Genomic DNA, 23,262 nt, shown 5'->3' with positions numbered 1-23,262 from the left:
GGATACGCACCTATTTCCAGCTGCATGCACATCTCAAAAGTTTTCAAAACGTGGTTGGGTGTGGGCATGGTCTGGGTGAGGCATGAGCATTTTGAAGCGTGGCTAAGAGATGTGCATATAAATACTAACATGCCTGGGCACACGCCCAGATCACTTTCCATGTACTTCTTCTGTGGAGGAGGTGTAAGTTAAAAAATAAAAGGAAAGAGCCATTTCTCAGGGGTTAAAAGGTCTGGCATAACTGGAGGCAGTACAGACTATCAAACCAGGGGCATTTGGCAGACCTAGCTGTTAACTGGGAAAATGGATGGATGAAGTGGTGAAACTGGCAATGGTGTGGACATGCACCCCTTTTAAAATTGCCTGACTTTTTGTGGTAAAAGGAGGATTTACACACATGGACACGCAAGCACTTACAATTGGGTGCCCATTTGCGTGCAGTCAGGCTATTTTATGACATGCATGCACATACGCACGCTGATACACCCATGTCAAAGTGCACCCACACGCCGGTTTGAAAGTTAACATCTTAAAGTGTATTTACACATGTAAAACCTATTGACAATTCAAAAGCATATATCGTGGCAATTTGATGCTCTCACTTGTGAGCATCAAATCCAGTTTTAAGTGCTTAAATCCTTTTGAAATTTACATCTAATATGTTTACATTATTCATTTTTTAGGGTGATAATGAAAAAGGTGCTAAAGTTTGGAATGTATTTTAAGCTAAACAGGCCACTGAGTTTTCCACTGAATATTTCATTTAAATTTAGGATTCTAAGTTTAGGAGCTTAAAATTAGGATTGCTATTAATGTATCTAGTGTAGGGTCTCCTACATTACTTGCCTAGTACTTAAAATCAATGGTAAGCATCTAACTTTTCCCTTGCCCTAACTCTGTCTCCATAGCCACCCACTTTTTAGGTTCCTAAATTTAGTAATGAAACAGGTCCCTAAATCCTTTGAAACTGACCTCTTTATTAGATTTGTCTCTGCCATCCCTATATTTCATGACAAGCTGCTCTGCCACAGAAGGTAATATACCTCTAGTCAGGTGACTACATTCAAGGAAGTCTCACTTACCTTTTGCAATGCCACTGTAGCCAAACAGCTCTAATGTACTTACACCAGTGCAAAGTAGCATTGGAAAAGCAGAGGCAAGGCAAAAAATATACCATGTCTGCCACAACATGGACACATTAGATGGCCTCATCACCTTTATCTGCTGTCATATTTTATGACAATGGTGGGAACAGGGTTGGAAGGTTGCAGTAGTGCAAACAACCCACCTTTCACTCCCTCTTGAGAAGAAGCAAGGACATAACAAAGGGCAAAGAAAGGAAACATGACCTAGTGATAATGCAGGTCATGGCTAGCCAGGTTGGTACCAGCAGGCTAAACTCCCTATAAAACAACCAGGCTAGTGCTTGCAGTTTGGTGATAGTCAGCAAGGCTACAGGAACTTAGGAGGTCTTATGTTTGGGCAGGAATTTCACTAGTTTTGTTGGCTATTTAGATAGGAGGCCATACTTAGTTAGCTGGATAACTTGTCCTGGATATTCAGTGGGATAAACGTCATAGTGAAAATCCCTTATGAAAGTTATCTGGCTAACTGAAACCATAAAACTTTAAACCTAACTGGCCAAATTTTAAATATGTCCGGTTAGGCCTAAAGTTATCTGGCTTTGTGTGGCCTGATAACCTGCTAATTAACCAGATATCTTCAAAAGATATTTGATTAAGTGGCGATCCTGTTGGGAAAAAAAAATGGCCAGATTCCCCCTACCACCATCATTCATCCTTACCTCCACTGTGGCAGAATCCCTCCCCAACCCCTCCAATACATGAAATGTTGCAGGCCATACTCCCAAACCACTTCCTCCCTGGAGATGAGAAAAAATAATTTGGTCTCCTTGCTCCCCCCCCCCTCCCTCCTGCATACACTAGTCACCAAGCCCTCCCCCTAGTACCTTCTTCGCAGCCGTGTTTGCAGTCCTGGGATCACCTTAACAATACCCTCACAACGCTGGAAGGGATTGCCTTGGAAGAGTGAAGAGAAAGTTGAGAATTTTTAAAAGAATTTTGACTTTTGCTGAACTTTTGTTTTTTGAGACATGTTTCTACCTGAGAAGGCTGTTACTCTGCCTTGGGAGTTCAAGTAGGTGTTGTGATTCCCTCTGTCCTGTTAAAGAATGAATAGCAGTGGCCTGTGTTTTAGGAGGAATTCTTTTGGCCACTTGTTCCTGCCAAGTAGGGACAGAGTTGAGATTTTTAGACAGAATGAACAGAAAGACAATGAAATGCTAACAGAAATTAAGGAAGCTAACACAATTAACAACATGGTAATAATGGGTGATTTCAATTACCCCAATATTGAACTGGCTAAATGTCACATCAGTATATGATAAGAAGGTAAGGTTTCTTCATGGAGCAGCTGGTACATGAACTGACAAGAGGGGGAACTATTTTAGACCGAATCCTTAGTGGAACATATGATTTGGTATGAGAGATATTGGTGTTAGAGTCACCTGGCAATAGTGATCATAACATGATAAAATTTGACTTGGTAACTAGAAAGAGGGCATTAAAGAAATCTACTGCGATAGCATTTAACTTTCAAAAAGGGATTGTAATAAAAATGAGAAAAATGGTTAGGAAACAACTGAAAGGAGTAGCTGCAAAAGCTAAGAGTTTACGACAGGCATGGACATTGTTTAAAAATACCATCTTGGAAACCCAAACCAGATGTATTCCATGCATTAAAAAATGTGGAAGGAAGGCCAAAAGACTACCAGCATAGTTAGTTAAAAGGTGAGGTGAGAGAGGCTATTCTATGCAAAAGAACATCTTTCAAAAAATGGAAAAGGGGTCACATGATGAGCTTTTAGAGAGATGATCAGGTTGAGAGTAGCTCCCTCTGCTATCAATATCTCTTGAGTTAATTTTGTGGTCCCTGAAGGAAACTGAATTTCTGAATGAAGAATAATGTCCAAGAAATCTATACCAGCACTTTGGGTGGAAAAAAATAATACACAACAACAAACGATGACACAAAAAGAGATGGATAAGGGAAGCTAGCAGGAAGAGACTGATTTGGAGGATGAGTAGCCTGTATTACCTAGCCCTCGGGACTCAGAACAAGCATTGAAGAAAATGTTTGATACATTTTCCTGAAGGCTATCAGAGGATATAACAGCCAAGCTAGTGGTTGTGGTACAAAAAAGTGGCCAGCCTGGTGTCCTCGGTACAAGGGAACATGACCCATATTAATAAAGTGGCAGAGCGAGTGGAGGCGTTTGAGATGGCGGTCACACAAACAAATGCTAAGACCGAGGCACTAGAGCGGAAATATGCAGTTGTGTTGGAGAAATTGGATGATTTGGAAAATTGTGGAAGCCAGAAGAATACTAGAGTGGTTGGTTTACCAGAGGTGATGGAAAGTAAACACCCTGTGCAATTCTTCTCAAAATGGCTGCTAAACATGCTTGGCCTAGAGCAAAAGAATGACCTAGTAAAACTTGAATGGCTAATTGGGCCTTAGCGGCCCTGCCAGCTCCAGGAGGGAGGCTGTGAACAGTTATTATGCAATTACACAGGTACATGGACAAAGTTAGGATAATGACCAGGGCATGGCAGCAAAAGAAAATTATGGAAGAGAATATACATTTTTCAAGACTTTCTTAATCAGTGCAGAAGAGACATAAAGCATTTCATGAGGTTAAATGCATGTTGCAGAAGAGGGAGATTACCTATGCACTTCTATATCCAGCTCGCCTCAGGGTTACCATGGCGAAGAAAACATATAGATTGTATAGCTTTGCAAAGCTCATAGTGCAGCTATAAAAATCCATTGGCCTCTTCCTTTGTGCAGATATCACCTCTAACCAAACAATGGATCTTCTCTGTGGCTCTAGCTATCATGATATAATTCTTTAGTCTGAGGCCTGCTTGATAAGTATATAAAGTCCTAGGTTTGGTTCATCTCTAGGGAGCATAAATGTGCAGCTGCAGATGGCATAGCCAGAGAGTACATAGCGTACATGTAAATATTGTGTGGTGTTAAGGTGAAGTTATACTAACCACACCACAAAACTTTACATTGGTTTATAAAAATGTAATCACATTATTCCAATTTTAAATCATTTACACTGGTTACTGGTTTCATACTGTATCAGATTTAACATTTTGGGGTAGATCTTTAAAAACTACGCGATCGCGTACTTTTGTTCGCTCACCAGGCACGAACAAAAGTACGCTGGATTTTATAAGATACGCACGTAGCCGTGCGTATCTTATAAAATCCGGGGTCGGCACGCACAAGGGGGTGCACATTAGTGCAACCTGCGCGCGCCGAGCCCAGCGCGGCATGCCTGTTCCCTCCGAGGCCGCTTCGATTTCGGAGCGGCCTCGGAGGGAACTTTTCTTCGCCCTCCCCCCACCTTCCCCCCACCTTCCCCTCCCTTCCCCTACCTAACCCACCCCCCCGGCCCTATCTACCCCCCCCCTACCTTTGTCAGCAAAGTTACGCCTGCTTTCAGCAGGCGTAACTTTGCGAGAGTCGGCCGGCAGCCCCGCTCCGTCCTCCGGTCCCGGGGGCTGGTCCGGAGGCCTCGACCATGCCCCCGGGTCGGTGCCATGCCCCCGGGCCCGCCCCCGAAACACCGTGGCATGCCCCCAAAACGCCACGTCGTTTCAGGAACACCCCCGGACACGCCCCCTCCCTCCCCTTTTCGAAAGCCCCGGGACTTACGCATCCCGGGGCTTTAGGCGCGCCGGTGGGCGCGGGCCTTTTAAAATCCGCCCCTTTATGTTTAAATCTTTGTGCTCTAAAAGGTGAATTTTAAAAGCCCTACATATACCAAAGCCAGGAGAAATGCACAGAAGTTGGGACAGCATGGATTTTAAAAAGTGCATGAATATGCATGCATCTCCTGGTACATATATAAAAATTTTGGGCAAAAAAGGGGCAGAGCATGGGTGAGGTCTGGGCGGAGCATGGTCATTCCTAGATTTCTCAATGAAATCTGTGCATATTTTTGCATACAAGCACTCACTGGGGCCCTACCACATAACTTTACTTCTGCTATGGATGGCATGTAAGTTCTGAAATAAAACAAACTAAAGAAGTTAGTGGGGTTTTAAGGGTTGGGACTAACAGAATAAAAAGTAAGCTGGTTAACTAGGGGGGTTAGGATGTTGTATCTTTTATGAGGGCGAACAGGGAATGAATTGGGGAATCAGGTAAGACAATAAGAACATATGACTTGCCATACTGATCAGACCTAAGGTCCATCAAGCCCAGTATACTGTTTCCAACAGTGGCTAAGTCAGGTCACAAGTACCTAGCAGAATCCCAAGGGGTAGAAAGATTCCAAGCAGCATATCCCAAGAATAAGCAGTGGATTTCCACAACTCTTCCTTAATAATTGTTAATGGACTTTTCCTCTAGGAACTTGTCCAAACCTTTTATTAAATGTCAGATACACTAATAGCTTTTACTACATTCTCTGGCAATAAATTCCAGAGCTTAATTATGCGATGAGTAAAAAAATATTTTCTCTCAGTAGTTTTAAATGTATTACCTAGTAACTTCATTGTGTGGCCCCTGGTCATTGTACTTTTCGAAAGCATAAACAACTGCTTAACATTTACTCATTCCATTCCACTCATTATTTTATAGACCTCAATCATATCGCCCCTCAGTCACCTCTTCTCCAGCCTGAAGAGTCCTAACTTCTTTAGCCTTTCCTCATAGGGGAAATGTCCAATCCCTTTTATCATTTTGGTTTCCCTTTTCTGTACTTTTTCTAATTCTGCTAAATTGTTCTTGAGATGTGGTGACCAGAACTGCACATAATACTCAAGATAAGGTCACACCATGGAATGATACAGAGGCATTATGATATTCTCTGTTTTATTCTCCATTCTTTTCCTAATAATCCCTAGCAATCTATTTGCTTCCTTGGCTGTTGCTGCACATTGAGCAGAACTTTTCAACATATTTTCAACAATGACTAGTTCCTTTTCCTGAGTGGTAATTCCTAATGTGAAACCTTGCATTATGTAGCTAAAATGTAGGTTACTCTTCCCTAAGTGCATCACTTTGCACTTGTCCACATTAAACTGCATTTGCCATTTTGATGCCCAGTCTCCCAGTTTTGCAAAGTCATCTTGCAATTTCTCACAATCCTCTTGGGATTTAACAACTTTGAATAATTTTGTGTGATCTGCAAATTTGATCACCTCACTTGTTATTCCCATTTCCAGGTCATTTATAAATATATTAAAAAACAGTGGTTCCAAAGGTCCTTGGGGCACTCTACTATTCACCTTTCTCCATTGGGAAAATTCACCATTTAGTTCTACTCTCTGTTTTCTATCTTTTAACCAGTTGGCAATCCACAATAGGACACTGCCCCCTATCCCATGACTTTTTAATTTCCTAAGAACTCTCTCATGAGGGACTTTGTTAAATGCGTTCTAGAAATCTAGATATATTAAATCAACTGGTTCACCTTTATCAACATGTTTATTTACACCCTCATAAAAAAGGTAATTGTGTCGGCATGTGCATATGTACCAAACTCTCCCCACTTACATGACAGAGGCAGCCTTTTCACATTCATGCATGCATCCAAATAAAATTGAGCACACATATACATGCGTACAGCCTATTTTATACCATGTGCACATATACACATCCATTAGTTGATATACATGTATATGTGCACCTACATGGCTGTTTAAAATTTACCATCTTAGATTTGGTCAGCAACTATGTTTATCTACCTTATTCTCCCACACATGTTCTTCATTCCTCTCAGATGAGTTTGCTTCATGTAGTACCACCTTCTGTAATCATATTATATTCCACTAGGGAGTCAACATTTAATTATCAAGCACCAAGTCTATTGAACACTTAACCTAACAAAATTCACATGGAACAAATTATTTTAAGTTTAGAAAGGCTGCAAAAACTGTGTTTTTAAATCATGCTTTTCATGAGTTAATTTGATGCAAGAAATTATTGTACTGTATTTATTATTATTTTTAGCTTAAGAACATAAGAACATAAGAAAATGCCATACTGGGTCAGACCAAGGGTCCATCAAGCCCAGCATCCTGTTTCCAATAGTGGCCAATTCAGGCCATAAGAACCTGGCCAGTACCCAAAAACTAGCTTCTTTCATTATAATTGGGTTCAGTGATTTTATATTGCCAGAACTGCTGCTGTTGCTCCATTTTATTTATCTATTTTAAGTTAACTTGTATTGTTTGTCAGAGAAAATTGATTTATATTAGTTTAGTGTTTTTTTATATTTTATGTTGCTTAACTTTCTATGTGATTTAATTTTATTTTACCACCTGGATAATATGTTTGTAATGCCCCCTTGAACTCCAAAGCAGACTCCGTTGGTTCTCATGTTCTTGGCGCCTGATGCCACAACCTGAGGAAGAAGGTGTTAGTGGGTGGGATTTTCCTCCCTTCACCCCAGGAAAACAAATGGGACTGTGAACAAGGCTGGCAGTATGTACAAACATATACAGGTTTATTAGACTATATAAGTTTATACATTTCTACATAACTATGAACATTGCTAATAGGATGTCAAACAGCACATTAATCTACTTATGGTTAATAGTCTTAGGCCACACAACTATATACATTTCTACAAAGTAGCAAGAATATTTAATATTTGAAAATCTGGGGGTATTGGCCCCCACAGTATAGCACCATCTAGAATAGAACAGACCTCTTGAGTTCCAGCTCAATCAAGTATTATTATCCTCCCCCCCCCCCCCCTTTTTTTCCCCCAAATCTCATCCATGTGAAAAGATGCAACTAAGCTGATGGGCATATTAGCCTGTGGGGTCCATTGTATCTAAACTGCTGCCATCTGCTCGGTGCTGCTTGGGCTCTGCTGAAAGGTCCGTGCAAATGCTGGGGACATGACTCTACCTCCTGGTCTATTGTTGGGGTCCACCCCCTCCTGGGGGACCCAACTCTGCCTCCTGGAATGCTGCTGGGGTCCACAACCACCTGAGGAACCCAACTGTGCCTCTGGACCTACCGCTGGGGTCTCTTTCCTTCTGGGGATCTGCTTGCTCTGCCACTGGGATCTACACCCTCCTGGTAGACCACTCAATCTGCTCCTGGGGTCCACACCCTCCTGGGGGACTGCTTGATCTGATTCTAGAGTCCACACTTTCTTGGGAGACTGCTTCATCTGCCACTGGTGTCCCTTTTCTCAAGGGGGACTCAGGATCATCTCCTGATCTGCAGCTGGGGTTCCCTTCCTCCTAGAGATGGCTCAATCTGCTGGTGGGGTCCACACCCTCAAGGAGGGGCCATGGTCACTTCCCAATCTGCCACTGGAGTCCCCTTCCTCTTGCGGGACCACTCCACCTCCAGATCTGCCACTGTCCTTTGTTTCTTCTACCTTGGTATGAGGGTTTTCCATGCCTTGGGTTTACACCTCCACTAGGCTCATGGCTTGTTTAGCGTTCAGTGATTCAGGCCCTCCTCAGTCTCAGCTTTCAGTGATTATAGCTACACTAAACTCATGGCCAGTCATTCGTTATTACCCAGCCTGGATGGGTCACCTTCTCTTAGCCAAAAGGCCAAGACCCAGGCAGGACCGTGGAAAGAGAATATGTGCACACTCTTCCATCCTGCCTGGCCTTTTCTTTTGCTGTTGTTTGAGAACTGGGTACCCAAGGGTCTGACAATCCATGTTAGTCAGGGTGAGAATCTTTTTGTTCCTAGGACTGTTTTTCAGTATATTTTTCTCATAAATCCCTCGCTCATTCAGAATTTTTCAATGTAGGACTTTTCCAGTCATAGTTCTGTAATTTAGGATTTTTCTATCTTTTGATTTAAAGTGATATTTCACTGCAAGTTACCAACAGTAGTCCAGGGGGATGTGACATGCAAATCCCCTACATGAATCTCTGACTCATCTGTTCAATGATGATCATTTAAACACCTTCACAGTAAGGGGTCTGGCAACCTTTTCAATCTCATTCTGGGCTTTCCTGGGCTGGTGGCTCATGTTACATAGCTGCATTGTCCTCTTTTTTTCTCTGCTACAGTTCACTTAAATGGTAGCATGCTCTTTAATCTCTGCCTCCCTTGGGAGGTGGGTTTCATGTTTGACATGCAGAATATAATTTTATTTTTTTTTAATAATTTAATCTTTATTGAGTTTTTTAAATGTCATTACAAAATAAAATCATATTTATTATTAAACATAACCCAAACATAATAGTATAGTAGGTCTAGTTACAAAACAAAACCAATAATCTCAAACATTTTCTCAAAATTACAACTACTATACATATGAAATAATGCGGGGGCCCTTTTATACCATAATTCTAATATATTAATCAAAAGGAGGGCAAAAGAATCTACTATCTTAATGTACTAACTTTGATGGTACCACTTCTTCCACACATTCCTGAATCTGACTCTTGTCTCTCAAAAAGCTTTCCAAATGCGATGGCTGAGAAAAAATAAATTTTTTCCCTTGATAATTAATAAAACATTTACTGGGATACTTTAAAAAGAAAGTCGCCCCCAGTTGTAATGCTTTATTTTTAAGGGCTAAAAACTGCTTTCTCCTGGCCTGAGTTGGCTTGGAGACATCAGGAAAAATATAAACCTTTTGCCCACAAAACAATATATCTTTATTTTTGAAAAAACTTTCCATAATCATTTCTTTATCTTTTTCCAATACAAATGACACGAACAAGGTTGCTCTCTTATTTATCATATCTACTGATTCCTCCAAAAAGGTAGATATCCCTGGAGAATCTGACACAGACCCTCCTGGGTTTTCTCCAATTGGAGATGAGAAATAATAAATCTTAGAAATAGCCGAAATCTCATTCCAGGCTAAAACTTCCTTAAGATATTTAGAAAACATTTCCAGTGGCGATAATAGTCTTGTAATTGGGAAATTTACAATACGCAAGTTTTTAATACGCATTTGATTCTCTAGATTTTCCACATTAGAATGTAATATAACATTATCTGTTGTATGTAAAACTTCCAATTTTTTTAACATTCTCAACTTCCACACTAGCATTCTGAACTAATATTTCTATATCATTTATACGTTTCCCTTGTTCCTGTATAAGAATCTTATTTTTATTAACCACAGTTCCAAGAGAGACATTAATCTGAGAAACATTAGAGTCCAGTTTAACCATCATTCTCCAAAGATCCCCCAACATTACATTGGAAGCGTCTACGGCTGAAAGCCTAGTGCTCTCAATGCTAGGTAGCACTATATCCTCTACAGTTCTTTGCAATATTGGCTCCGAACTGGAGGCACCTGCAATGTTTAGTGACTGAGAAGTAAAATCTCTATCACTTACTATTGTAGATTCCTTGATGTTCAATCCTGATGTTTTTGGTGGGGGCTGCAAAGGTGTTAGTCTCATGCCAGGGCTTAAAGAGACTTCCAATGAATCTCTTTCTCCTTGCCCCTGCGGCGATATCCTGTAGATATGAGCGTCCATGGGCCCCAAGCCCAGTGGTGCAGGGGATGATGTAAACACTTTGGCCTTCCTCTTTCGCCCCATAAAACTTAAAGTATTTTACTGCAGCAAGGCAGTCCAAGGCGATCCAAGTCGATCTAAGTCAGGCGCACGCCCCTTTGGCGTGCGCGGCTTAGGCGCTGCGCCAGCGGCTGCGGTGCGCCGCAGTCCTGCGGTCTTTTAAACTCGCGGTCGCCGGCGGGTGATGTCACGGGGAGAGCACAGCTGTTCTCAATGCCCTCCTCCTCCTCTCGCCAGTCTGCTTGCGTCGGCTCCTTCTCCCTCCTTCACAGCGATCGAGGCCCCAATTCACAATGCAGCCCCGCGGTCTTTTAAACTCGCGGTCGCCGGCGGGTGATGTCACGGGGAGAGCACAGCTGTTCTCAATGCCCTCCTCCTCCTCTCGCCGATCTGCTTGCGTCGGCTCCTTCTCCCTCCTTCACAGCGATCAAGGCCCCAATTCACAACGCAGCCCCGCGGTCTTTTAAACTCGCGGTCGCCGGCGGGTGATGTCACGGGGAGAGCACAGCTGTTCTCAATGCCCTCCTCCTCCTCTCGCCGGTCTGCTTGCGTCGGCTCCTTCTCCCTCCTTCACAGCGATCGAGGCCCCAATTCACAACGCAGCCCCGCGGTCTTTTAAACTCACGGTCGCCGGCGGGTGATGTCACGGGGAGAGCACAGCTGTTCTCAATGCCCTCCTCCTCCTCTCGCCGGTCTGCTTGCGTCGGCTCCTTCTCCCTCCTTCACAGCGATCGAGGCCCCCCAGAATATAAAATTTTAATAAATAAAATAAAATGAAGGACTATATCTAAAATAGTTTCCCCCTTTTGTTGGTTCTTGTACCATCTGCTCCATGAAACAGTCATTTATTTCATCTAGGCACTTTACCTCTCTAGCATGTCCTGATGTGACATCCACCAAGTGCATACTGGGGTAACTGAAATCATTCATTATTATTATGCTGCTGATTTTGTCAGCTTCCCTAATTTCTTTTACCATTTAATTGTCTGTTGGTTTATTCTAGCCAGATGGACAGTAATATACTCCCACTGCTATTTTATTCCTCTTTTCACCTGGAATTTATATCCATAAAGATTCAACATTGCAGTTTGTTTCCTGATGAACTTTTATCATGTTTTACTCAATGCCCTCTTTATTATATAGTACCACCCCTCCCCCAATTTGATCCATCCTATCATTTCAATATAATGTGTACCCTGGTATCACAGTGTCCCATTGATTATCCTTCTTCCACTAGGTGTCAGGGAGCCAATTATATCTACCTCTTCATCCAGTGCTATACACTCTAACTCTCCCATCTTATTTTTTAAACTTTTAGCATTTGTAAAAAGTCAGTTCATAGTATGTTTTTTGTTTGTATTAACAACTGGCTTATGAGTTGGCAGGGGTAATTTGGAATCTTTCTGCTTTGTCTGCTCTTTACTTAAAGGTACCTTGTCAATTTTTACTTTAATTGCAACCTCTCTAATGAAATGCCCTACCTTTCCTGGTCTCTTAGCATCTCCCAAACATACATTATTTCAAACCATGCAATTTTGCATGTCTATTAGGGGTGTGCATTCGGATTGACCGCATTAGTAAAACGCAACTCATATTTTTTTTTTACTTAAAAAATTGATTCGACATAAACGATCGGATTTCCCACATATCGAACATAGATATGTTCGATATGTGGGAAATCGCGATTGTTGAGCCAAAATAAAAATATAAACCCCCTCACCCTCCTTAATCCCCCCCCCCGACTTACCACAACTCCCTGGTGATGGAGCGAGGAGTGAGGACGCCATTTCTGCAATCCTTGGCGAGAAGCATGTGACGTCGGCGGCACGTCGAGTGACGCCGGCGTCACGTGATTCCCGGCTCGTTCGCGCCGGATGGCTCGTTCGGCCCAAAAAGAACTTTTGGCCAGCTTGGGGGGGTCAGGAGGGGGGTCAGGAGGCCCCCCCAAGCTGGCCAAAAGTTCTTTTTGGGCCGAACGAGCCGTCCGGCGCGAACTTGCCGGGAATCACGTGACGTCGCGTCTGAGTGACGCGGCGCCACGTGATTCCCGGCGAGTTCGCGCCGGACGGCTCATTCGGCCCAAAAAGAACTTTTGGCCAGCTTGGGGGGGTCAGGAGGCCCCCCCAAGCTGGCCAAAAGTTCTTTTTGGGCTGAACGAGCCGTCCGGCGCGAACGAGCCGGGAATCACGTGACGCCGCGTCACTCGACGTGCCACCGACGTCACATGCTTCTCGCCAAGGATTGCAGAAATGACGTCCTCACTCCTCGCTCGATCACCAGGGAGTTGTGGTAAGTCTGGGGGGGGGATTAAGGAGGGTGAGGGGGTTTACATTTTTTTTTTGCACATATGTACATATACCCAACTCATTGGATTTTTTTTATGTCCATATTGGCCGCAAGTGGGACCCCCTTTCGGACATAAAAAATATGAACATAAAATTTTGCTCTGCACATCCCTAATGTCTATTGGCTTCCCCCCATTATCTAGTTTAAAAGCTGTGCTATCTCCTTTTTAAAGGTCAGTGTCAGCAGCCTGGTTCTACTCTGGTTACGGTGTAGCCCAGTTCCTAATAAACCTAAAACCCTCTTCCATGAACTATCATCTCATCCACAAATTGAAACTCTGGAGCTCTACCTGCCTCTGGGATCCTGTACGTGGAACAGGGAGCATTTCTGAGAATGCATCCATACAGGTTCTGGATTCCAACTTTTTTCCTAAAATCCTAAATTTGGCTTCTAGAACCTCCATCCTGCACTTTCCTATGTATCAGCACCCGCATGTACAGTCAGCTCCTCCCCAGAACTATTTAAAATCCTATCTATATAATGCATGAAGTCCACCACTTTCACACCAGGCAGGCAAGTTACCAAGCAATCTTCACATCCACCAGCCAACCAGATATCTACCTGCCTAATAATTGAATTACCAACTACAACAGCCACCCTAACTCTTCTCTCATGGGTACATGCCCCTAGAGATATATCCTCAGTGTAAAAAGATACATCACCTTGAAGGTAGATCCTAGCTACAGAATTGCTTCTTCCTGGAGATCTTTTTCCTGCAAGGCAGCACAGGAGCTGCCCGATTGGAGATGGGACTGTTCTACTATGTCTCTGGAGGTCTCCTCTATATGGCTCTCTGTCTCCCTTAGTTATTTTGTGTCTGCTACTCTAGCTTCCAGAGATCAGACTCATTCTCTGAGGGCTAGGACCTCTTTGCAACTAGTGCACACATACAACCTCTCACCAGATGGGAGATACTCATACATGTGTAACTTAGTGTAAAAGACTGGAAAGTCTCTGTCTTGCTACTGGACCACTGTCTGAATCTTAATTTTGTTGATTTGTTATCAGGTTAAAATTTTTAAGGGAGCAGGGTTGCAAAACTAATCTAAAGTACTTTTAGTCTATTGATTTATTTTATATTTGTTTGTCAATGACCCACAAAACACTACAATCTATAATATACTTATATCTACCTAATTACCCATCTTATTGACTTTTGTTTTGAATTAAATTTCTTCTGCATATAATCTGTAAGTAAATGTATAGTAAGAATTTTTGAGGTCCTCTTCTGCTGCAAGGGGAACAGGGGCTTTGGAAGCTGGGGATGTGGAGCCTGAAACCTAGATTTACTAGCAGTGACCTTTAGAGTCCTCTCCCAGGTGCTGATGGGTAAGATATGTAGATGAGCCTTCCAGTCCTCTTCTGCTCCTAGGAGTGCAGGGCCTCTGGAAGCTGGGGCTATGGAGCCGGAATTTACACATGGTGAGCTCTGAAGTTCTCTTATGGGGGCTCCTAGGTAAAATTTGCAGAGGAGCCTTCAGGTCCTTGTTTGCTGCAAGGGTTGTGGGGCCTCTGGAAGTTGGGGCTGTGCAGCCTGAAGCCTGGATTTGCTTGCAATGACCTCAGAAGTTCTCTCCCTGGACTGCTAGGTAAGATATACAGATGAGCTTTCCAGTCATCTTCTGCTGTTTACTTGCGTATATATATATACCTGCTCTATATCTGCAGTAATTTATAGTAAATGTCTTAAAAGTGAAATACTGACTGGGTGGGAGATCAGAGTGAAAACGGGGGAATTGAGGCTGAACAGCCAGGAGGATCTCAATGACCTACAGATGGACTTGGCGACTAGTAGGCTAATTGGAAAAACTGGTCATTTCATTGCTATGCAGTTAGAAAATCTCCCAATTTATACACATAAAAGCTGACTTACAGGGGTAAATAGGTGTAAATTTTGCAGGTAAAACCTCTATGCATATAATTTTAATCTTAGACATAAAAATACATGAGTATTTCAGTTGCACTTTATCTGCATAAATTCCAATTTATCCAGCTAAATCTTGAAAGCAGCATTTATCCGGACAAGCTCTGACTTATTTGGAAATGTAACGACATTTCTCTGAACAAGTTCTGACTAATCCAGCTAAGTAGTAGCAAAGACGCTACTTATCCAGATAAGTCTAAGATGCACTATTTATCCGGCTATCTGACTTAGCTAGATAAGTGGTGTTTTAAGACTTATCCGACTAAGAGCCACCATTTAGCAAGATAAGTCGGAACTTATCCAGATAAGTAATATATGTTTTTGTATAGTTTTTTTTAACATGTAAGCACTTGTTGCAGTGTGTATTTACTAGGGATATTCATTCATTTTTCATGAATTAAACAATGTCAACGATATTGTCTAATTCGTCATGGATCAGTAGCGTCAATATATGAAGTAAAATTTCGGCAAAATTCGTATTTCATGTTAGTGCGCACTAACGGAGCTCCTGCGCACTGCATATCTCTTGGTGGGCAGTAATACCAATTAGTGCACACTGTTTTTCTAGCTAACGAACTCCTCTGAATTGATATTTTTTAATTTTTAAGTAGCATTTTTTAATGCGCACTAACATTAGTTACAGCGCACTACTACATACTTAGTGCATTGTAAGTTCTATTAGGGCGCACTTGTTAGTGCACTTGTTAGTGCGCACTAACTAGCACTAACTAGCCTGTTACTGCGCACTAACAGGCCTTAATGTGCATTAACATCTAGCCAGTACACACTATCTCGTTCAGTGAACTGCGCACTAATGCTGAGATAGTGCGCATTAACTGGTTACTAGTGCACAGTAAGGCCCATTAGTGCGCACTAACGCACTTCATCAAAAATTGCCGGGAAAAAAAAACCGAACCGTGGGAAACTGAAATTTTCCATGGAGTGCCCGATCTGAAGCCCGAACCGATATGTTTAAACGAAGCACATCTCTAGTATTTACATAAATTTTATATCCTCTGTACATCATATACAGGAGTAGATTTTCGCATGTCCATTTAGACATGTGCATGCATGTGCAACTGTTTGAAAGTTATCCCCTTTGTGCATTTTGTCTAATTATTGTCACCCCATCTCAAAAAAAGATATAGCAAAACTAGAAAAGTTACAGAACAACTCCCTTATGAAGAAAGGCAACAGGACAGGGATCTTCAGCTTTGTGAAGAGATGGCTGAGAGGGGAGCAGTTACTTCCCCTTTCAAACAGAGCTAGGGGACACGCCTTGAAAATAACTTTAAACACATTTAAGAAAGAATATTTTTCAGTCAACACACAGTTAAATTATGGAATATGTTGCTGGAGAATGAGGTCAAGGTTAATAAAAGGTTTGGACAAGTTTCTGGAGAATAGGTCTATTAACAATTATTAGCCAGGAAGATGTGGTGATCGCCTTCTCTTATTCCTGGGAATAAGCAACAGGAAAGGGATCATTCCATTAAGATCTGCCAGGTAATTTCAAGTGACTCAGATTGGTCACTTTGGAGCCATGATGCTGGGTGTTTGGTTTGACCCAGCAGGGCACTTCTCATGTTTTTATATATTTAGAGGCCCAGGGCAAAAGGTGAATGAAATAGAGTTCCTGAGTAGATTCTGGCTGAGCAGAAATCTCCTCTTAACCCATACATTTTCTCAACCTGAATCACTTTCTTAGTCATGCCCAACATGTTAGTGCTCTAGAAAGAAAACAATTCTTTTTTTATTGGTGTTTGAGATTAAGTAGTAGCCCTTTTGTTGGATTAAGTAGTAGCCCTTTTGTTTTCACTGCAAATATACTCCAGAAAAAAAAAAAAGAAACTCAATCACAATGTCAGCATTACAAAGCTACATCAGACTTAATGACTGCTTATTTGAAAACCTGTTATTAAAATGCAGCTTTGTGATCTAGATGAATTATTTTTTATTAGAGGAATTCTTTGAAATTCTGTCTTCCCCATATTTTTCTCTTAGCGCAATAAAAGATGCAGGCTATTTCACAGAGCCCCACCACTTGTTAGAATCAAAACCATGGAATTTAAAATTGCCATATTTGGAAGCAGCCAAAGAAGATTGACCTTCTGGTTGAATGCTGGAAATCTAAGAACAATGCTTAGCAGGGACTAATTAAAAGAAACATAAGTGAGTCACAGCGGTACCTGTGGCATTAAAGAATCTAATTATAGGATGACACTGGAACACTTTTCATTTAAAGCCGCCAATTCATTTTTACTTTATTTTAGACAGAATTAACCATGTCAGGCATGAGCCTTACCAAGAATAACGGTGTGCACTGTTCCTCATGTGGATAGCTGTATAAATGTGTAATGTCAGATCTGAGTAGAAACAAAACAACTCCATTTATCTTATTTATTTGTTTGTTTGTAAAGACTTAGATACTGCACATAGCGTATATGTTCTTGGCAGTTTTCCTGGGAAGCATAAACAATTAAAACATGCATAATTAAGAAATAAAAAAGCATAAAAGGCAAGTAAAAGACAATATAGACAATACAGACCTTGCTAAGAGCCAAAGTTTGCTGTATAAAGAACTATTTATTCTTTGAAAGTCAGGGAGAATTGATATGTTTTTAATAACTTTTTGAAGGCTTTCGGAGAAGGAGCGCTAGTTTCTTGTAAGTTCAAGTCTAACCAGTGGTAGATCTTACTGCAAATCTATCACACTAACAAATCTATCTTTTTTTCATGAATTACACAATTGCTGGGCCAAGTGTCTGGTTTCATTTTGAAATTGCATGGGGAGCTCATATGTGTGCGGCTGTTTTATATCCGTGGACCTGTAAGCATATTATCCATGGTAAATTCCCTGCTGACTTTCCCTTTGAAGCTCTGGCAAAGACCGCAAGTACAAGAGTGCCTGCGGACTTGGCACTTGCTTGACAGCACGTGCAAATTGCGCGTAGTGAAGCATACTTAGCGGTTTCAAAATGAACACCTCTCCCACCTTTACTTTCTCTTCCCCTCCCTACACCTGCCCCACTGCCCTCTCCTTTTTTGCCATGGCAAAATATACCTTAGGCTACTAAGGGGTGGACATTTTCAACCCAAGAGATTTATCTGAATCATTCTTTTTTTACCTGAGTAACTTTCTTTGAAAACTGTTCTCTGTGCATATTACCCAGTGAATTTTTCAGTTACTGTTCGCATTAACCAGCTCCTTAATTTATCCATAATATGTGACCCAGTCCCCCTCCCCCCCCCCCCTTTTCAGGATTCAGTAAATTAAGCTAGACTTTAAAATGAGGCATTTTCCAAATCCAAGGAGATGTGAGTTAGGAAGGTGACGAAAGGCAAGTCCTTCCTCCGAGGCGAATGTATTTGTAGAAGATATAAAAGTGCTTTCCAAGAGGCACTAGGGGCTGTTGGAGTCAGAGGAAGGCTTTTCTGAGAAGAGTATGATGTGAGCCTTGCTAGGAGCCAGGGAGGAACAGCAAGGAGGTGTGGCCTAGCCTAGAATTCCAGTTGTGGGGCAGTGGCAAGGGCAACCGGGGAACTTCTGATCACCTAAACCAAGTGGGAGGATTTGTCTTTGGCCAGCCGTGCCAGTCTGTGAGTATTTCAGGAATTTTCAAGACAAACTCTTTTTTTTTTTTTTCCTTCTGGCTAAGCAACAGAAAGCCCATGGGAGAAGGTGTGGGCTAACCGTGCATGAGAAGACTTAAATTGAATATGGACTATATATGCATTACCGATTTGGAGATTTTTCTTTTTTTTTTAATAAAGAGCTGTAAGCTGTTTTATCCTTTTCCCTGATTTTTGTATTTTTGGGAGTCTGTTTTGCATTTTCTGAAACTATGTCATTATTTCAATAAATCTTTCTGGTTTCAAACACATTTTTCTGGAGTGGACTATTTTTTGAACTTGGGCGCAAACAGTGTAACCCTCTCAGTGTTTTTGCAGGAGTATTCTTGCTCTGTCCCATAAAACCTGCATTTCTCCACCCTGTGTGAGTGGTCCAGTGCTCATCAGGGCTGGAAAGGTAGCCCTACTTCTTTGAGGGTAAAGCTGTATATATATATATATATATATATATATATATATATATATATATATATATATATATATATATATATATATATGCCACTGCCATTACAACTCTTCAATATATTCAATATATCCATACTAGATAGATAGATAGATATGCCATAGCTTTTACAATGACAAATGTAAATTATATTAAAGGGGTCATTTTCAATGTCTTCCTCTTCAATGATTAACTACCAATACATTTTATTTCTGTTTCAAAATATATAGGAACTACAACATGCATTGTTTAAAATTAAGCTAATTTGTTCTTTTAAAGCACCCAGTAATGCTTAAAGCTATGTGCTTCCATTTTAATATTACTTTGGCACAGACTTACTCTTATTAGCCTCAACCGAGTAGCATTATGTGGAAGTAAAAGATGGAAGAAAATACATGGAAGAGCTAGAAAGAAAAATATACTGGTAACAAATGATGTATATTATTTCACCATTTATATACAGTGCCCTAATGCAGGGCACTGTTCAACAAATTGTATACAGCTGCAATGAGTTCCTGCCCCCAGAGAGTTTTCCGTCTTAAATGGGGTTTTAGTCAGAAGAAAATAAAGTACGACCTTACTTGATATATACAGTCACTGTTCCTATAAAAATCTAAACACATTTCCTAATATTCCAAGTGGAAAGAATAAGGTCCTCAGAACTGTAGGCGACAAAATTCTGTTTCCCAAATAGACAGTCATTTGTTCTAACATTTACTAAAACAAGCAAAAAGAAAATACCACTGGGCCATTCAGGCTCCAATTTTCCAAAATTAATCAGTGCTTCCCACAGTATGGCTCTTTCTGCCTATGAACAGCTCTATTGTAAATATGCAATGTTCTACTGCAAGGAGAGGGCATTCTTATGTTAATTATCCAATTATCCGATCCAGCCACAATTAAAGAGCTGAAATAGCACAATGTTGCTTTACTTTGCCCTTCTCAGATCCAGCATTTCCTAGTAATTCTCTCTTTAATGCACTGGGCAACAAAATTTGGGGGCGCAACATCCCCCATCCCCTTAATCAATTGTCTATGAAAAGGGATATCTACCCATTTAATGCACCTCACTTAAGCTATTTCATGCTGAGCCTTTATTCAGAGATTCGGCATTATATTTCCTGTGGAGAAAATACATGAAACACTTTACTGAAACACTTTTTTTTGATGGCCCCGATAATGCTTTTGAATTAAAAAAAAAAAAAAAAGAAGAATAAAATTGTGTGTATTAGAATTCCTAGCTGTACAAATTGTTTTTAATTTCTATAATTAGTGATGTCATTCTTGTTATCCTTTCCTTTGAGGTGGTGGTGTGGGGGGGGGGGGGGGGGGGGAGGAGGAAGCTTTGAACTTTTAGTTTGTTTCTAACCAGTGTCTGGCACAGACTTGCTAACACAGCACAAGACAGAATAAGCAGATGCAGTAGAAAAGTGCAAAAGTTCATCCACATAAATTATTGATGCCACTTCTACTTAATGTACTTCTCAGGACTCACTGTTAATGTTGTGAGGATCTTGGTTTGAGGATGTGCAGCTTGAATCAGTACTGGCCTGGCTAAATTCTTCAAAATAGCTTCCCTAGTCCTCCTTGGTTCTACTTTATTCACTACTGGTCATATTCTTTCTGTTGGGGAGAAGGATTGTTCCAATACATTTTTGGGGTTAGTTTTCAAAAGATTTCCATACGTAAAATTGGTATACATACATGTAAGTAGCTTTTACATGCATACATGCTATTTTGGAAACATTGCGAGGACGCACGGACGTGTGGTGTCACACCAAACTTAACAGGAGAAAAAGGGGCGGTACAGGATGTTCCAGGGTGGGGTTCGGACTTATGTGCACAAGCTGTTATTTTGTAAGTGGTATTTGTGCAGCACATTATGGAGCCTGCTAATTAAGTCACAGAAGTTTTTTATTTAACATTGCACTTGTCTTTTGACTGCAGTTTTTGGGTGGGAGATCTTTGCTAAGTAATGGAGGGGGGGGGGGGGGGGGAGAGAACAGGGTGAAGTACTAGAGGGTCTGGGAGCTCCAAAGGTACCACAAGTTCTTTAGATATCTTATGTTAATGGATAAATAAAATCATTTGGTGCACCCCTTACAAAAATTGTTTTACATTCTTGAGTAGAGGTAATTGCTAAGGGGTAGATTTTAATACACATGCATGCATGTTATACAATCGGCAGGCCGCACGCACATGCACACCGGATTTTATAATCAATGCGCACGTGTGCGTGCAGTGCGCAAAAGGGGGGGATGGAATTAATCAATTTTCACACAGCGACGCATCCCGGGCGTCCCCAGGTCCCTCCTAGTCTGATCCAATTAAGAAGCGGACTGGGAGCGAACCTCCCTAGCACCTACCCTAACATCCCTTTCCCTTCCCCTCTCCTCCCCATCCCCTAAAACCCTTTCTCCAATAGTGATCATAATATGATCAAATTTGAATTAATGACTGGAAGGGGGACAGTGTGCAAATCCACGGCTCTCGTGCTTAACTTTCAAAAGGGAAACTTTGATAAAATGAGAAAAATAGTTACAAAAAGACTGAAAGGAGCAGCTATAAAGGTAAAAAGTGTGCAAGAGGCATGAACATTGTTAAAAAATACCATCCTAGAAGCACAGTCCAGATGTATTCCACACATTAAGAAAGGTGGAAGGAAGGCAAAACGATTACCGGCATGGTTAAAAGGAGAGGTGAATGAGGATATTTTAGCCAAAAGATCTTCATTCAAGAATTGGAAGAAGGATCCAACAGAAGAAAATAGGATAAAGCATAAGCGTTGGCAAGTTAAATGTAAGACATTGATAAGACAGGCTAAGAGAGAATTTGAAAAAAGTTGGCCAGAGAGGCGAAAACTCACAGTAAAAACTTTTTAAAATATATCTGAAGCAGAAAGCCTGCGAGGAAGTCACTTGGACTGTTAGATGATTGAGGGGTTAAAGGGGCATTTAGAGAAGATAAGGCCATCAGGAAAAGATTAAATGATTTCTTTGCTTCAGTGTTTACTAAAGAGGATGTTGGGGAGATTCCTATTCCGGAGAAGTTTTTCATGGGTAATGATTCAGATGGACTGAACCAAATCATGGTGAACTTAGCAGATGTGGTAGGCCTGATTGACAAACTGAAGAGTAGTAAATCTCCTGGGCTGGTGGCATAATCCGCTATGTTAATGGAAGGAGCAATCAGATAGGAATAGCAATCTATTGTTATAGACTGCTGGAGATAGTAGTGGGTGGATCCTTGGGCCGGTGGCAGATGACCATGCCCCCAGGGAAAGATCCCTAGAGGGACCACTGGTTAGGCTTAGAGTATGGAGACAGACACACACTAGTTCTTTTATTAAACAGGTCTTGAAACCACCAGAGGTGGCAGTAGTGAGCTGAAGTGCCCGGCAATGCTGAAGTCCCTCAGATACTGGAACAGCGATCCCTGGATGGCTGAGCTGTTGAGAAACTGTAGACAGTGAGTAGGCAGGGTATGCAAAGTTCATGAACAGAACTAGATGACAACACTCACATATTGGTCTCAGGGAGCTCAGGAGCTGGAAAGGATAGGCCCTTGAGGAACGAGTACCTGGTTCCGGGGAAAGCTCTGAGAGAGCGATAGTAACTCACAATGATGTAGACAGTGAAGGCTTCCAGGCAGAAGAGAGTTAACAGATAGTCAGGAATGAGAGCCCTCAAGGAGCGAGTACCGGTTCCTGTCTGTAACCTGAAAAGCAAAAGAGAGCGAGGCCCCTGAGGAGCAGGTACCTCTGGTAAGTCCGAGGAGGCAGAGTAGCTTAGGCAAGGTAATCAGAGTAAACCTTATCCTAACCCGAACCCGAACCCTTGCTAACTCGGTTTGTCAGCGATATCACAGCCCTTTAAATATCGGAAGCAGATAACCTCATCTCAGGGGAAGCCCCTGAGGTTCGCGCCCTTGCTGGTACTTCACTCAGAGCGTGCTTGCGTGCGTGCCTTAGGCTTCAGGCAACATGGTGGATCTGCAGCGTCAAGCCGGTCTAGGGACGCTGGAAAGAGAAGGCAGGGAGACACCGTGGCAGCCAGCAGTCCTTCAGACCTGGAGGGAGTTGCCAGTGACGGTCGCAATAGCTGGATGGTATACACTCTAGAGTTCTGAAAGAACTCAAAAATGAAATTTCAGATCTATTAGTAAAAATGTGTAATCTATCATTAAAATCATCCATTGTACCTGAAGAATGGAGGTTGGCTAATATAACCCCAATATTTAAAAAAGGCTCCAGGGGCAATCCGGGAAACTACAGACCAGTGAGCCTGACTTCAGTGTCAGGAAAAATAGTGGAAAGTGTTCTAAATATCAAAATCACAGAACATATAGAAAGACAT

The sequence above is a fragment of the Rhinatrema bivittatum genome, chromosome 1 (genome assembly GCF_901001135.1).
Source record: "Rhinatrema bivittatum chromosome 1, aRhiBiv1.1, whole genome shotgun sequence".
Lineage (NCBI taxonomy): Eukaryota > Metazoa > Chordata > Amphibia > Gymnophiona > Rhinatrematidae > Rhinatrema > Rhinatrema bivittatum.
Note: the sequence above shows the minus strand (reverse complement) of the source record.